Genomic DNA, 16121 nt, shown 5'->3' with positions numbered 1-16121 from the left:
ACATGTGAACTACGAGGAAGGAGCGACCTCAGCAGCAGGAGGGATGTAGAGGTCAGTAAGCTGGGCTGAGTTGAGTGGGGGACGGAGGGGGGTGACTCTGGGACACCTGTCGAGCCCTCTTGAGGTGTTGTGGGCTAGTTGGCCAAACACCGAGGACAGAAGGTGCCCACTTGAAGACCCTAGAGATGTCCTCAACTCTGCTCAATCCAGACGGTTGTCGTGCTGGTCCACTGGGGAGGCCACACAGTAGTTGCAGTTGTTGTGTGTGCTGACGCGGCAAGTACACTGCAGCCGTAAACGCCGGACAGAAGGAGATTCACATCACCATATGGAAAGAAGCGTGGAGAAGCATAGGTTACTGTAAAGCTACGTCTTAGTTTGTGCTTATCTTGGCGAAAACCGAGTACACATCAGCATGAAGTTTTAACATCTACTCTCATGTAATGGAAATCTACATCAACCGCCATTTGATGACTGAATTAACCTATGGTCTATTTAAAGAACAAATGTCATAGAAGAGCTTACAAATCTCACACTGCAAAACGGTGTGCCTGCAGAGTGCATTAAGCCTGATTAAGTCATTAAATTAAGTACAGATATGTTCAGAGATAATTCCAGAGAAATTGTAAAAGTTGTTATAAGGCCATTGCCCCCCACAATAGGCGCCACGTGATTACTAGATCAGATTTTAAAGCATTTCAGAGCTCTTCAGTCCTGCAGGGTCAATAAGAACAGCTTTTAGTGGCGCAAGTGAACATTGGAGGCTGTAAATGTGACCGATGTGGCGCCTCTGTGCTACACAATATTAGAGAGAGAAAAGGAAGATTCAGTATTGGCTACCCTCATTGAGATTAGAGAGGTAATACTTTACCAGAGGAGATAAATATGGGAAGGAGTCTCACGCTCGGACCCATGCATGAGCTCTCCATAATTAAAAAAAAAAAAAAAATAGATTTGTTTAGCTAGATTTCAGCTCTCCACACCAGTGTTGCCCAAGCCCAACACACAGGTGAATGTGATGACAATATATTAAATAGCTGTGTGATGATTAAGTTTTCTTAATATTTAACCCATGTGCTGTGTTAAATATTGTCCTAATTTGGCATTCTCAGTCAAAACACAGCCTGCCTTTTATAGGGCCTTGTAAATCTCTCATTATGCTATTATCATTAGAAATAGGATTCCTTTTTTTTTGGCAACTTGTTTTCTTTCAGTAAGCAGAGTTTGCATTTTGTTTTGGAACCGACTGATCATAGGATCATTATGCACCTCAGGTTTTGAGTTGCATAATGATCCTACGACTGGCACTGCACTGAAGTGCATAAGCACAACAAAAGATTTATAAGCTGTATTTTTTTTTTTTTTTTGTAGGCTGGTCACACAAACACCGCAAGAGTAATAAGATGGACAGTAAAGAGTTAGTTCACCCAAAAAATAAAAGTTCTGTAATCATTTATTCACCCTTTCCAACCCTGTATGCGTTTATTTCTTCTGCTGAACAGAAAAGAAGAGTGGTTGTTGAGTGGGTGAAAGTCAGTTGATGAACTCCACTGACAGGAGGTCCCATTTACTGTTTGGTTACTGACATTCTTCAAAATATCAGAAGAATGAAATCCAAATACGGTTTAGAACAACAGTAGATGATGACAGAATTAAATTTTTGGGGGGTGAACTATCCATTTTACTAACTTTTTCAGGAAAAAGAAAATTTTCAGGCACAAAATGTCTGGAACACAACGTGAGGGCTAGGATACTTTTGTCAGGATATATATATGTGTGATATTGCAGAAAATCTCGTAACAAAATTGTCAATTGCACAGTGCAAATTGCATTCGATGCAGATTATATCGACACATTTGCACATCTGTTTCCTAATTAGCTTAATTACTTTACTGAACTGGCCAGTAAAATGATGCACAATGCATGCAAATAAATGGCGCAATTCAGTCTTGTGGAATCTTACCCAAATGTGAACATTATTTTTTTTTTAGCCTGGATTTAACCTGATGAATCCCTTTATACTAACAATTTGACCTGTTTGTGCAACAAACTTGCATAAAGATTTGCTGATTCAGCTCTCAGAGGGGGCTTGAGAGGAGATCTGATATGGGCTACTGTAGTTACAGAACTGTTTGGAAGAGCTCTTGGATGCAGATCAGCAGGCTGGATTGATTAGCTCTGCACTGCTACTAATGAAACATTATGGATTTTCAATGGCCCGCTTGAAAAGCGCTCCGAGAACAATGTTCAGAAGTAAAGGCACGCCTTTTTCTAGGGATACGTTCCCATATGTCCTTTACTATTATACAGTAGTACTATTAACTATGAACTGAGGTCAGATAAACAATGTCTTCTGTAAAGTATATATGTGCATGTTTTTTTAAAATAATAAATATAATTTTTTATGAATTATTGCAATATAGCATTTATAATTAATAAATTATGGACATTATTGTATATTAGTACCTAATTTAGCGTTTAAATAGTTCTTACATTTGATACTTATTTTATTTCATTCCTTACAGGAGGAACAGCATGCGTTAAGTTGTAAATGCACTAAGGGAAAAAATGTCAAATCAGAGGCAATTTCTTTTATTTTACTTGCTAAAAATGCTTGCTTTATGTTCTGGATTCTTTTGGAGCTGTTTTACATAATTTGGCAGAAAGAAAATGAACAAACTGGTCAAATTTGCATTCAGACATAAGTTACTCGATATAAACTTTTGTAAAAAGTAATACTTCTGAATTACATGTGCTAGTACTCATTACAACAGCACTGTTGCAATGAGTGTGATATTGCTTAATTGGGCGATACATGTCAGAGAAGATGCTTTGAATTAATTTAGTGATTTATGACTTGCATTATGAAACCTTAATAGGCTGAGAAACTCAAGTCTAGTCTTGTTGCTGAAAGCTGTTTCCTCTTCTCATTGTTTGGTAACCATGGTAACAGCATGTGCAGATGCCCTCATTGTTTTTGTCTGCCAGAGCTTCAAGTGCCCAAAAGTAGAATGAATATGATCATCTCTCCTTCCTGTAAACATTTACACTTTATTGAAGACAGTTACTCAAGTCGTATTGAAATCGATGACTTGTAACTTGTAATGGAGTAATTTTCACTGGAAGGTATCTGTACTTTCACTCAAGCATGGTTTTCAGATACTCTTTACACCTCTGGTTTGAGTGTGTTGAAAGTTATGTTAATGTAACTCGGTGAGTTCGCTCGGTGGCTGGTTTGAGACACTTGTAGCAAGATCGATATTAGAATATCATATAAATAAATGCTGGATGACTTACTAAATGGCATGCAATTAATTTTAAAACATTGTATGGTGGAGAAAATGCTTTATTACTGTTACTAAAGCTCTTGCTGATTGTGCTATGCTAGCCGCTTGACAAAGTAGTGTTGTCTTTTTTTAACTATTTACTTTTTGCATATAAAAACATGTTACTCGCGATAAGACTAACCGCGTTGAGCTATACAAAAATTATTCGTTTCTGTCTATAAATGTATCCCAACAGTTGCTCACTTGTCTAAAACACAGAATATATCAAAGTATATTTGATGTTTCCATGGTTTCTCTGGATTTAAACATTGTTGTAAACATTTGGGATAATGCAAGTACATAAGTCTGCAAAATATATAACACTGTTCTAGAATTCAAAAATCTTATTTTGTGCATTTTTTTTAATCAGTTTTCCGTAAGTATCTCATAAATGTAATGGTAAATGATCTCAAATCTAGACATAAGCAAAAATGAATCTGCTTTAGTCAAAGGTGCGTCTCTGTTCTCTCCTCTCCCTTCCCACCTTCCTTTCCTGACACTTTATTTACTTCCTTTTAAAAAGCATATTCATGTATATTCTCTGTGCGAGCCGTCAACTGTGACTTAATCGATTTTTCGTGCATTAAAATACAGTTGGGTTGAGCTGCTACTCTATGGACACAATGCGACATTCACAAACCATTTTGGCAAGTTTTGAAAAAAGTTTATCAATTAATTTAGATCCACACATTTTCTCAGGCTTAAAATATACAGATCCACCTGTCACTTAATATGAATGTTCTGATCTAATCTGACTTCTGACCTGTAATGCTGCCTGAATCATAATCATACACTGAATCATAATCATACACTGTTCGTTGGCCAGAGGAGAACTGCCCCCCAACTGAGCCTAGTTTCTCCCAAGGTTTTTTTTCTTCTCCATTCTGTCACCTGTTGGAGTTAAGATTCCTAGCCTTAAGGTGAGAAACTACAAGTGAATAAAATTTTAAAATAATAGATATCACCATGAAACTTCCTCAGACTCACACAATAGATGTAACAGGAAACAATACTTGACAAAGACACTCGGCAAACATGAGGGCTTAAATAAACAGACTTGACAAGGGACACCTCCTGTGAACAATGAACAGACGATTAACCAATGAGAAGACGCATGTCAGGATCACATGACAAACAGTGTGTGATGATGTGGGGATATTTTAATTCCAAAGGCCAAGGGAACTTAATCAGGATGCATATTATCCTGGATCCATGAAATAACTGGCTTTTAAAAATAAAAATCTGCCTGACTAGGGCTGAAACGATTCCTCGAGTTACTCGAGTTATTCGATTACAAAAATTCCTCGAGGCAAAAAATCTGCCTCGAAGCCTCGTTAAATTCCTATGACGCGCACTTTACGCGCACGCAGGGATCTGATTGTTTCACATGGACCGTTATTCAGGAAGCACACCACAGCGCATGATACTTTTGACTTAATAAATGGCAGAGAATGTCTAAAGTTTGGGATCATTATATGTTTATAAAGGGAAAGAAAAAGGTGCAATGTGTCTGCAAAGTATACCTGGCAGGGCTGCCAACTCTCACGCATTCAGCGTGAGACTCGTGCAATTTGATTTCTCACGCTGAAGTGTCAATCCCTTCGGTCAAATGCCTGAAAGATGAGTTCGTCTATAGATCTACCTGTTGAGCCACTCGCGATCGACTAGTTTTAGGACGCATATTAATTCGCAAGTTAAAATATCCTGTAATCTAGTAGTGCGAGCGCGCATGCGAGATGTTGAGCTCCTAACCGCGGCTCGCGCACGACGGCAGAGAGGTAAGCGAGTGCGTGCACCCATGTCTCTCTCATGCGCCAGTCAGACCAATTGCGGCAATTCATCATATGCTTAGACTTTTATGTAGCCATGCAACAAAAATTTCAGCATACATTCACCGGGACGTGATGGAGGAACAAATATTGTGAGACACACAGACACACACACTCTGATGTTTGTCTTGAGATTACAGTTGAAAAAGTCTGATTGTTATGTATAATTGTTTTATTTCCATTTATTTATTTTTTTATAAATTGTACACATTTGTGTACCTGTTTGGGTTGATATTTTATATTAATTTATTTTTGTTTCCAGGTGGGTAATTTGCAGAAGGTGCAATCCTTTTTTTGTAATGTTGTATTAAGAAGACAAAACTAAGGCCAAATGGGCTTTACTATTTAAGTTTGTATTCAAAGTTTTACATGTTATGGGCTACATGTAACATGTTTTACAGTAAATTGTTTTAACTGTATTGTTATATAATTGTTGTTGGCACTGGCACTTATAAACACTAAATGGCTAAAAATTGCAATAATTAGTTGTGGAGCCAAATGTTGGAGTTGGAATAAATACCTCTATTTTTTTAAAGAAATAAAAGCCAAACACCTTATCATTTTCGTAATTATTTGTTTTGGTTGCTTAAAAACACACATAAACAAATTATCCGATTACTCGATTAATCGATCGATTAAGTACTAGATTAATCGATTACAAAAAGAATCGATAGCTGCAGCCCTATGCCTGACTCTATGGGAATTTAACATAGGGGTGCCCTGACTTATGCACCCTGTATTTTAAGGAAAAACATTTATTTCTTTATGATACATTATTCATTCACAAAGAAAATTGGTGTCCTTAAAGGTTGGACTTTTCATCATTTTTCTAATTAAGGCATTAAGATCAATATCCAAAAGATGATTTTTTATTCCTCTTTTTAGGCAACTTTAGCATGGGTGCCAAAACTTATTCATACCACTGTATATCATCTCTACACTAACTACCTATTACATTCCGTATCATTTACAAATTATTACTACTGACCTATAAAGCCCTAAATGGTCTTTCACCTGTGTATTTAATGGACCTTTCTATTGCCCTGCAATCCATCGCGTTCTTTAAGATCACTAAATTTGAGGCTTCTGGTCATTCCTAGGATATCCAAGTCCACTGAATGAGGGAGGGCGTTCTCACATTTAGCTCCTAAACTCTGGAATATCCTACCTGATATTGTTCGACTGACAGGAAGAATGAAAGACTCGAACCCGGCCGAACTCGAGACTCCAGAGGTGAACTAATCATTTCTCTTTCTGGTACTGACAGTATAGTCTATATGGGACTGACAGGACGAACGAAAGCCTCGGACTCACCCCGAACCCGAAGACTCAGAGATGAACTAATCATTTCTGTTTCCAGTAGTACAGATTCAGAACCCATATGTTGCGCAATGCTCACGTGCGGTTAACACAAAATGAACGAATCACTCGCTGAGACAACTCGGTAGTCCCGAGTCATATTAAAGATTCAAAACGTTCATGAACGACACATCACTAAACGTGACAACATAACACGTCATGAATATGAAGGTTGCATGTTTATGACAACTGTCACAGTGTCATTCGCTCAATTATGACCTTATTAATGCAAATAAGACATTGTTTGTGATGTCTTGGTAATGACACCTTGACATAAACCAATACATCATAACCTGTCAGTGTCTTTGTCATGACCCTCATGTTGCTCCAAACCTCTGACATTTTCTACCATGGAAGAAATTATCAGATGGCAGGTAAATGGTAGAACTGTCACAACGAATTGTCATGTTTTGGTGAAATATTTTTTTACCATTAAGCGATTTACCTGCTCGTTTGGGGAAATACTCTGTTGTAAAATAATAAATGGCATAAGTTAAGTTGATCTTAAGAGTGTGTTTTTCAATGTGAAAACCTCATGTATGCTTTTACCCAAGCATTTAATGTAATTTCCCTGAGGGATCGATGAGATGACGTGTAAAGTTATTTAAGACACATTTATGGCATGTCTTTAAAGGTCTTTTCCATGGTTAGGGGCCATATTGGGAGAATGATGAAGTGACAAGACTAATTCACCAGTTAATGGTGTAATGTATTATGCTTTTGGCAAAATTAAAGACATATAAACTGTAATATGCTTAGGGGGAGGGGCGGGTTAGGACAATCTGTCCCTGAGTTAGATGGATTGAGAATAGTGCTGGAATTTTTAGCAAAAGGGCACAACAATCCTCATCTGTCTTGTTTCATCTCACAGTAAAATGTATAATTCATCCATATCGTTCTACCCAAACGTATAATAAACATGCACCCCACACCACTACTAAACCTACCTTATCCAACCCATGCGTATCGTAAAAATCCACTTTAGCGTATAAACTACACGACAATACACATGCGTGCTATACAGATGCATTTAGTGTGATCAGGTTGCATAAGATGCCTCAAGTCATGTCATAGTAGTCCAGTTGCATAAACATATAGCAAATTAGACCAGTCTAAATGTAACTGACTTTAAAAATGTATGACTAGAATTGAGGACATTTATTACAGTAGATAGCTAACTTTTAATACTAAGCATTTTATTCAACTGGCCCCAGCTCTCTGCCCTCTTGTCACCAGAAACTGAAATCTGTTTGTTTAATTGATTTTGACAGGAATAGTGTCCAGTTTTGTAACCAATCCAAGTTCACCGAACTGTCCATCTAAGCAGAAAAACAAACAGAACTTTCTATAAGAAACATCAATTTGATCTGCTCTCTAATCTTACTCTGTTAAAACGGTTTGTTTTCTTTCATAAAAAAATAAATAAAAATTCAGTAGTTGTTCAGGGGAGAGGGAGTGTGGTTTAGACAGCTGCTGGGTTCCTCTTGCCCTCAAATACCTCAAATTATTAGCATAGAGCTCTTCTGCCCTTACTGATGCCTCATGGGGGTTCAAGCATCCTCAAAAGAACAGTAGGCTCTTTTTGAGGGATGTCTCATCTTTGCTTCTCTTTCCAGTGCTTTGTCTTCTTCACTCAAAAGCCAATTAAAGGGGAAAATTGTGCATCTGCCATGGTCTATTACATCAGTTAACTTTGGCTTCATAGCATTATAATGCCCTTTAAATGCATTTCTCCTCTCTAAACTATCTGCATGTTCATATAGCCTAAATGTTGTTGATGTTGAATATCAATGTACAACCATGCATATTTTCAGAAAAAAAGAGAGTTGTATACCACCAGTCTTTTTTTCTTCTTCAATCAGCATTGAAAATAACGTAGAGTAAGACACTGCTAAATTAAGCATTGACCAATAGGGTTCTTGGTAGAGAACTGATGAGTCTTGCATGATGTTGAACTTTTAATGATTGCAAGATTTCCATTTCAATTACATTTAGTCATTTAGGAGAACCTTGAGTGACTTGAGAAACATAATGAGCTAGGCTATTCATCATACAAGAGCCAACAATATTTGCAGTATATTATTAATATTTGCAACAATATTTTCTGATTTGATGCAGGAGGCTAGTTGACTGAAACAAAACTTACAAAACAGGTGGAGTTTAAAAAAATATGGAGTCAAAGTCTAAGATACATGAACATCATTGACTTATATATATTACCCTTTTTTAATCTGTCATATTAAGATATTTGGGGTTATAATGATATTTTTCAGGTATGGTATGAAAGTCGAGAGAGAGAGACATGAGAGGAGAGGAGAAGAGGGGGGTGGAGGGTGTTGAGAGTGATGAGTTGATCCTTGCAGATCTCAGCAAAAAGTCACTGAGATGGTCGATCTCTAAAAATAATGGCAGTGCATTATTCATGTGGAAACCTGCACGATCATCAAAACGCACGCACTGTGTTGATTTTACTTCCTATAAAAGGAAACAGTCAGGGTCCCTGCTTTCTTATCTCCTTTCCTATCCCTATATGAGAAGATGAAGATGATTGACTGCTGTTAATTTCCTCGCGCAGATCACGCGCAACAGCTTGCAGTAAATCTAATCAACACACGTGCGGCGGGAAAATAAAAGCGTGTGTGTGCCGGCAGCATATCCGCACACTTCTGACTCAAACTCAATCTGCAAACGACGCTCACTGTCACGACTCCATCGACCTCCCCGCCTAAATGAATTCCCGCTTGTCGCATCCGTTTAGCGCACTTTACACAGCACTTACAATGCAGTTTGTCTCAATCGTGGCGTATTTCATCATAAAGTACCTATCCCCCTGCTCGCGCTATAAACTCTTATTTATGTATCGAGAAAAAATAATGCTGCGCTTCTCATTGGCAGGCGGCTCGGATCAAATCAAGATCTGGATTGATAGTTAAAGAAGGTGATGATAAAACTCTCATATTTACATCCAAGCTATGTTTCATGCGAAGATAATTTCATGGTGTTGTTATGTTAAATTAGAGAGGTCGTTTATTTCAGAGAACTGCAATTCTGTAGTGTTTAGTGGTGTAGTGAATTTTGAGACATGCCATTTATTATAGGAACATGTGAAAATAATCTAGGTGATCACTAAATCAGAATGTTTAAATTTAGTTAAATAAAGCAACTAATTAACTAAATAACATTTGTTAAACCTTTTAAATTCCAACATTGTTTGTGAAAGTTGGTGGCTTAGTTTTAACACTGTGCTACAACTAACCCTGCTGAATAAAACATATTATAAAAGTTGCTAGGAGTTGCTGACATGTTTAAAAACGGTGCTATATTTTAAGAAACAAGACAGTGATTAAGGCAATAAATTTCGATTTGGAAACATGCACACTCAACTCAGAAACCGAAAAAACAAAAACAACAACAACAAAAAAATCATTAACATATCCACACAAAACAAATGACCCTTAAAATAACTACACTGAAAGAATGAAATGGACCAGATTATTTTCATGTCACAAGTGGCTAGTATTATCCTATGAAATTAAAGGAAATGTAATAATTATGGATAAAATAATTAAATATAAATTATTTAGTTGCAGATATAAATTGATTGAAAAAAACAATGAAATCATATTAGCCTATACTTTTTAAATGTTAATTTTTATTTTTATTAAATGCACTTTGTTTGAGGTGGAAATGTGCTTTGAATGTGTTGCATTATCAGTACCTCGACAGTGCATTGGTTACACCATAAATCTCAACATTTTTAAGGTTTGAGTTTGCTTAAATGGTCTTGTTTGTCAAAATACTGTTGTCAAACTCTGACAAGCCAGTTAGTCATTAAATTGTGCCACATTATATACAATCTTTTCCTGTATAAAATGCAACCAAAGCAAACTTTTTTTAATTTGTTACCTACATTTATTTACAGGTGGATGAATGTTTGTGCATGTATTCATTAATTTTGTATGATTCATTTAGTATTTTGTCTTTTAGCTGCTGGGAGAAAAAAAAAATGTCTGACACAACATGCCACCGATCAGGAGATAGAAGCACCAATCCAATACAAAGATGGCTTCAGTTTGCTCCTGATAGAGAGCGAGGAAGGGGAGAGCACATGAGGAGAAAAGAGGGGCTGCAGAGCTGTAACGTTACTTCACTTCCTGAGGTCAGTCCTAAATAGGATCACTTTCTTCCTCACACGTACAAACATTTTGATGTGTAAATTTGTTTTAAGTAATTGTTTTAATTTGCTCTATGTTTGTTGAGAGTAAAATTTCATTATAATGTGTTTAAATTTCAATTGCTAGATTAATTCATATATTCATTTAGTTAGAATTTAAGCTACTGTAAGCTAAATTAGCTACTGTCCAGGCAACTAAAATTGCATTCACACAGTTTTTTATTTATTATTATTATTATTATTATTATTATTATTAATTTTTTGGCTTGTGCATTACTACAATAACTAAGCTACTGTTTAAGACATAGTTAATAAAATATTGGTAATAAAATAGACAAAACTAGATGTAGTTTTGTTTTTGGCTTGTGCATTATTGTTAAATAAACTAATTTTGAGAATAGAATTTTCCTGTGACTTATTTGTTCACATGGTTTGGGTAAGATTAGCCTGGGTTATGACTCAGTTTTGGGGTTTCTGGTTAAATGGTGGCATTGATATGTGTTTAACTTATGGCTGAGAATTGGTACCAATAATAAAACCTGTTTTGGCCCAATTCAGGGCCAGTTAAGGGTGATTAACTGGCTGAGATTCAGCAAAAGTGATTGTGTGGCCCGGAACTGGGCCAGAAAACATTTGCTATGTGAGTTGTGCCCCGTGCTCCCCTATATATCAACATCTCACAATTGATATCTCAAAAAGAAAAGACAAGAAAAGAAGGCCATTTGAACTACTAGTGACCCTTAGTGTCACTAAATAACTCCACAATAATTTCAAACTATCTTCATAATAGTGATGCTGAACAGTCATATTATGTGTTAATGTTGAAGAATGAATGTCCCACCTACTCGAGGGCAATAGATTACTAATTAAGATCAAAGAGGATTCCACTGAGTGTATGTGTGTGATTATGCCATGACGGTATATTAAAATGGAAATGTAATTTTACACCAGAGGGCATCTTAGACAATGACACAGAGAGGATATGGTCATATTAAAGGTGTGTTGAATGGTTTAATGCATTTTTGCTCTGATTGATTAAAGTGTCCTTGACCTTCACAGCCCACAGAGCAATTGCTTAAGAGACTATGGTATGTGTGTTTGCAGGACATACATTAATGCACAGTAGTATGGCACCTTAAAGACGACTATCGTCTAATGAGTGTTTCACATTGATCGATACGGGGATGACAGTACTGCCTTCATGGCCAATATAATATATAATCTTTATAGTGTTCTTGGAAGATATCTTGACAGGACTGTGAGTGCAGATATATCAACGATATCTCACAAATAATTCGTATAAATGAGTATGAGGTGGCTAATTCAGACGACCTCACTCTGACGATTTGTCTAAACCCCATTGGGTTTAGGGGTGGGGTCATTCGTCCAAATTCATACGCATTGGGCAACTCATAATATATACGATTTAGCAAAAATCTTATGAGAAAGGTCGTATGAATTCATACGAATTAGCCACCTCGGGAAATTCGTACTAAAACGAATTTTATGTAGAATACATGTACAATAATGTAGCTATTGTAACCCCCATAAAGGGTTAAAAGCATTGAAATAAAACTTCCTAATGCTGGTGAAAAAAAAAAAACTCTGATTTTCTCTTTTGTGTCTTCTTCGGGCTCTTTTACTAAATCTCATTTAGTTGAACGTTACGTGAACAATCATAACCAGAAAGCTTTGCATCATATGTCACTTTCCTTTCAGAGCAGTACCCTCAGGATCTCAGCTGAAGGGAAAGAAGGGTGAAGAAAAGAGGGAGAGATGAAAGAGGGGAATTGATTGAGAGAGTTAAAGGGGAGTCATGGAATATGACGAGATGAATGAAAAGAGAGAAGAGGGTTCTAAAAAGAAGTATGTAAGAAGGAGAGGGGCTGAATGAGGTGTGCATAACTGTATGAAGATCTATGTGAACGCAACCCTAGACTAGAGCACATGTACATTATGGATTAAAGGGATGGAATAAGTAGAATCTTTCTCTTTCTCCATCAATTTCTCTTATGCTGATAGTAGGGATGTCCCGATACCACTTTTTCACTTCCGATACCGATACCGATGCCGCACCTTTGGCTTTTGCCGATACCGATATTAGTCCGATATTTTTTTTTTCGTGGTCCGACGTGCCGTATACGGCCCACAGGGTGGTTTATAGGTTTAACTTTGTGAAAGACAAAACAAAACAAACACAAAAGTAAACATAATACATATCTTTGGAAAGCTGAGAAACTCGTGATTCGAACGACGTAAACCATTTTAAGATACAATCAACACAGCGGGCACAATCTGTCTCTTTGTCAGACCACCAACAGCCAAAACAAACCAACACAAACTGGAAGAAACTCACCAATTAGCCATCTGTTAGTCCACATTCCAACAAAAATGGTTTGGTTTCACTGTAAAGCGTCCATACAATCCAATTTGAAGAAGTTTTTAGTCCAAAACAATTGTATATATGAATAAACATCCATGGAATGTAAATAGTAGCATTTCGCGTTAGCCGACAGCGCTATCACAACTTCGACGCACTAATGCTACGTTCACACCGGACGCGAATAGGGCGTCAGGCGCGAATGATTTCAATGTTAAGTCAATGCAAGAAAAATTCCTGCGGCGCAAAGGCGTGGAGCGCGGCGCGGAAGACGCGAATACGCCTCATTCGCGCGTCAAGTTGGCTGAACTTTGGCGTGAATTCGCGCCGCGTTAACCAATCAGGAGCCTAGCTGCTTGCTCACGTGGTGAAGTGTCTGGATGCTTCAATAAATTATTTTGTTAATATGACTAAATGCATGGTGGGATTATGCACAACAAAGCAAATGTTTCATCACTTAAAACATTATTTCTATATGGAGACATGTTCATTTTGTATTGAATGTTATTCATTCCATATCTAGAAATAGTATTATGTTGTAAAGACAATCAACATATGTGCATAAATTCGTGTCTGGACGTGAGAGAGAGAAAAAAATCACAGGACAGGTTAATAACTTTTGAAGGCTGGCTCTATTTATTATCAAAACAAAAATAAATGACAGCTAGATTAGATGGATGAGGGGCCGGGCGAGGGTGATCCTCGCTCAGATGCGGGACAACAGGTCATCAAACTGGGCGCGTGACAGGCGGAAGTACCGCTGACAGCGGCCGTCATCCAGCGCAGCTCCTGGAGCGAGCAAATGGTGAAACTCGCCAAACGGTTCGGCTCCGAAGGGTCCGGTGGACACAAATATACGGCGACGATGATCCCCACGCCGCTGTTCTGCTATCCAGAGTAAATACAGAGCGGTAACTCTCTTGATGAATGCTCGGTCGACATAAAAACAATGACCGCCAACGGATTTTGATTCTGACGCGCGTCACGCGCGTAAATTTCGCTTCAAACTTGAAAGGAAGCGCGTCGCTAGCGTCACTCGCGTTGCTTTCTCGCGTAGCTCGCGTTGACTATGTAACGGCCCTTACGCGCGCCAGTTTCGCTCTTGACACGCAAAGCGAGAGTGATTCTCTGCGCGCGTGTGCGTAAACACAACAATCATCACGTGACAGGCTGCGCCGCTAAACTGGATATCGCTCATATTTTTTTCTCCCCTCCGATCTCCGATCTAGCGTTCTGGGCCGGTATCGGCGCGATACCGATGCCGTGGATCGGATCGGGACATCCCTAGCTGATAGACAAATAGGAGCTCATAAGATGAACACACACTCAGTTTTAGAAAAAGGCTGCTGTCTCTCAGTGTATCTATAATGTAATCTTTAAATTACATTTAATTATCATAAACAGCATTGTTGTTCTCCTATAGATGCCTATTTTCCTCTGAGTTTAATATAGTCATGCTGCGTGAGCCCTGGAGCTACTTTAAAGGGATGAGTTGATCTCTGTGGTGTGTTCTCATTCAAAAGATATTTTATAGACATGCTGAGTCTACACTTCATGCTGTAGTGCAGGTGACTGACTCTGGATGCCTTTAGAGAACCGCTTAACATACTAACCACCATAAAAAAAAGATTACAGCAGTGGAGAGAGGGGATAAAGAGAAAGGAAAAGTAGATTAGAAACTGTAACTTACCCGATCCCAGAGAGAAAGTGAAAAAGAGAAGAAAACTGGGAAGCAGGGTAGGTTAGGGGAAGAATAAACTTTCAGATTTAAGTAAATTATAGAATCCTAAAGTTTGTGTATGTTTACTTGGCTACTTAAGTTATCAGAAGTTAAAAACTTACTTAGTAGAGTATACTGTCACGGTATACAAGGCATTGCTACGCCTGTGACCCCCAGGGGGCACTTTGAATATTTGGTCATGCTGTTTGGGCTGTCCAACTCCCCAGCAGTCTTCCAGGCACTTGTCAATGTCGTGTTGCGAGACATGATAGATCAGTTCATATATGTCTACCTGGATGACATTGATTTTTTTTTTTTTTCCCTCTTCTCTTCAGGAACATGCAACATGTCCGACAAGTGCTTTAGAGGTTGCTAGAGGATGGGCTTTTTGTCCCAGAGAAATGTAGAGAGAAATGTGATTTTCATGCACAGTCTGTTCCTTTCCATGGTTCATCATCTTGCCTTAGGGAGTGTGTATTGGCCCTGAGAAGGTTAAGGCTGTGGCCAAGTCCAGATTACCATAAGTCCCTACAGAGGTTTCTGGGGTTCGCTATTTCTATTGGCGTTTTATTTGCAACTTCAACCAACTAGCTGCGCTTCTGACTGCCTTGACCTTTCCCAGAACTACGTTCAGGTGGTCAGACACAGCTGAGGCTGTGGGGTACCTTTTATCATCTGGACCAATCACAAGAATCTAGAGTATAGACCTTATTCAGAGCAGCGCCATGACAGGTATGAAAGTGAGGCTGTGAGGGATAAACTTACCGTGTTTCCAATGGCATCCGCTGTAAAAAGCTGAATAAAGCTCCTAGATTACTTACAATTTTCCACATCTTACATTTTCGAGTTTTTTTGTCAACTGACATTTCTTGGAAATATATTTTTCCAGTGTTTCATGAGCAGAACAATCCGAAAACACATTAAATAACAGTACAGCCCATTAAAGAGATGCATGACTATCCCTCACAGCCACGCTTTCATTCTCATTAAAAATCAAAGATGGCGCTGCCGTGAATAAGGCGTATATCAGAACCACCAAGAGATTGAACTCCAGGTAGGCTCGGTGGGCACTTTTTTTTCCGGTCGTTTTGATTTCTCTCTCGTACAGCTCGGGTTCCAAGAACATCAAACCCGACTCTTTATCTCGTATTTTTGCATTTTACCTGAAATTCTGGTGGCTACTTCTGGCTTGTGACATTAACAGTTTTGTTTTGGCTTGCTCGGTTTGTGCCACTGGTAAGACTTCCAATCGACCCCCAGATAGGTTACTTCAGCTGCTGCCTGTCCCTTTGAGACCCTGGTCCCATATCATTTTAGATTTTATTACCACCCT

General features: G+C 38.2%; 1 long non-coding RNA gene across 1 annotated transcript in view; it reads left to right on the top strand.

Annotated features, from left to right (window-relative positions):
* Window positions 1-12578, top strand: part of LOC148977161 (uncharacterized) — a 52234-nt gene extending 39656 nt beyond the window's left edge. The window contains exons 3-4 of the long non-coding RNA XR_016145650.1: window positions 10502-10673; window positions 12408-12578. This is a non-coding gene — a long non-coding RNA (uncharacterized LOC148977161). The remainder of the gene's footprint in view (window positions 1-10501; window positions 10674-12407) is intronic.
* The last annotated feature ends 3543 nt before the right edge of the window (window positions 12579-16121 follow it).

Source organism: Pimephales promelas, chromosome 11 (assembly GCF_988280905.1).
Source record: "Pimephales promelas chromosome 11, fPimPro1.hap1.1, whole genome shotgun sequence".
Taxonomy (NCBI): Eukaryota; Metazoa; Chordata; class Actinopteri; order Cypriniformes; family Leuciscidae; genus Pimephales; species Pimephales promelas.
The sequence above is the reverse complement of the archived record's forward strand: the minus strand, read 5'-3'. Positions and strand labels throughout refer to the sequence as shown.